Source organism: Limulus polyphemus, unplaced genomic scaffold (genome assembly GCF_000517525.1).
Source record: "Limulus polyphemus unplaced genomic scaffold, Limulus_polyphemus-2.1.2 Scaffold6694, whole genome shotgun sequence".
In the NCBI taxonomy this organism is placed as follows: domain Eukaryota; kingdom Metazoa; phylum Arthropoda; class Merostomata; order Xiphosura; family Limulidae; genus Limulus; species Limulus polyphemus.
The window spans coordinates 28,511-30,960 of NW_013672304.1; positions in this window are offsets into that span (position 1 = coordinate 28,511).

A 2,450-nucleotide genomic window follows, 5' to 3' on the forward strand; every position below is an offset into this window, starting at 1 on the left:
GCTTCGGCTATTATTGATTTCTTCAGGTTTGGTATGCCATCCGAACTGCATTCAGATCATGGCCGTAACTTCGAATCGGCTGTGTTCCATGAAAGCTGCAAGTTGTTTGACATACGAAAGACCAGAACAACGCCACTACACCCACAGTCTGATGGGATGGTAGAAAAGTACAATTGGACACTGGGACAGGAATTGGCAAAGTTTTGTAATCGCCGCCAAGATGACTGGGGTGTTTTACTCCCTCCACTGTTGATGGCCTATAGAAGAACAGAACATGAAGCCACTGGATACACTCCAGCACAGTTGATGTTTGGTCGAGAACTTTGGTTGCCAGTGGACCTGGTAACAGGACGCCCACCTTATGAAGAGTTGCCTGAAAATGTGCCAGAGTTCATGAAAGTGTTATTTGAAAGGGTGGGTGATATTCACCATCAAGTGCATTCAAACTTGAAAACGTCTGCTGATTCCATGAAGCTATGTTATGATAAGAGATCGACTGAAGTCAGCTTTGTACCAGGAGACAAGATGTGGTTGTATAATCCCAGGAAGACCAAAGGGAAGTCTCCTAAGTTGTCTTCTCCATGGGAAGGCCCATATGACATAGTGGATCGTCTCTCAGACGTGATTTTCCAAATAAAATGTGGTCGGCGAGGTAAGCCAAAGGTGGTGCATGCCAACAGGCTTAGGCATTATCATGGTCCAGGACATTTCAGTTGGAATGAAATGAACAATTGAACAAATGTTGCTGCTGAAGACATGTCACCTGAAAAACCACTGTTGAAAAAAAAACTCTACCCAGTTTTGAGAGGGAAACAGTGAAGCTGTTAATGAAGTTACTACCACTAATGTGACTGCTACAGATAATGTGACATTTTCTGATGGAGCAGATGAATCCCACGTGAAGCAGAAGACAATGAGACAGAGACCAGTACGAAAGAAGAAACGTCCTGTAAAATTAAGATACTTTGTTGTATTTGAATTTTGTGTTTGTAAATTCTGTACATTTAATCAAGTTATTGTTAATTATCTATTGGTTTAATGTAAGTGGCTATTGTTCGGGACGAAAAATTCTAAGGAAGGGGCAGTGTTACGACAGCAGAAGGCACGTGACGCTGATAACACGCGATGAGATTCTCTAAGGATCACGAATTTTCCTGTTAACTCTAGTTTGTTCCAGGGGCCCTCTTTTTTAGTATATAAGCCCGGCAAATAAGGAAAATAATATAATTGCATAGACAGATAGATTGAATATGAGATAATTAAGGAAAGCGAACAGTAGGCACCGTAAGTAAAGTGCGTGAATCACTGTGATATATAGCGTGTGTTATAAAAGTTCTTAAGTGTATTACAAAGTTGTATCGAGAAAGAATAAACTAGTTTTAATTAAGAAAGGACTTGTATCGCTGAAGTTCCTCGGGAAGAATTTATACCGGAAATTAATAAACGAACAGAAACGTAACAATAATAATGGTCGACACACTATTTATATGAGCCGTTTGTTACAACAACAATTATTATGGTGTTAATGCCCTTTACAAGCTGACAAAAATGACTACAGTTGCATTGTCATCAGGCATTGTACCTGGCCTATTACATTATTAGACCCAACGGTCTAGATCTGACGTGTTTGCAGAACTAGCTCTAAAAAACCCCCAATGGCATAATGATATTTTAACCCTTTATTGGATCTTTGTATATAAAGAACTTGAATAAAAACCAATAAAAAATAAAACAAAATAATAATAAAACATACATCAATTCAAATATATTTTAATAAATTGACAATTTCTTCACTGGATGGTATTCTAAGTGAACCATTCGATTAATTTCATGTAATCAAAATCTGAATGTTTTCAGTAACTTTCACTAAAGGGTGTTTGGCATTAATTCTTGTACCAACAGAGTGATCAATTTAATGTAGTCAGAATCTGAAGTGTTTTAGTAATTTCATCACTAGAGGGTCTCCTTGTTGAATCTTTGTGCCAACAGCGTTGGATCAATTTAACGTAGTCAGTATCTGAAGCGGGTAGATTGTTGGGAAGCTGTGGTCTCTTCCCAAGGGCAACAACCTTAAAAGGAAAAGGATTTCATTTATTAGATAATAACAAATGAAGACTTCTACACATCATCACTCGTTTTTGACCGATTTGTTATCAAGCTTCATAAAATAAGAATTTTGCTTATTATCCTTAAACACAATCATTTTCCAGAAACCAGAAATGAAATAACATTATTTTCTACTCATTAGCTCGGAATGATCTGACCCAAGTTTCTGATACCAATTATGAAATGTAACATATTCATCCATCCAAACAGAGAATAATAATAAAATGTAACATATTCATCCATCCAAACAGATAATAATAATAATAAAATGTAACATATTCATCCATCCAAACAGATAATAATAATAATAAAATGTAACATATTCATCCATCCAAACAGATAAT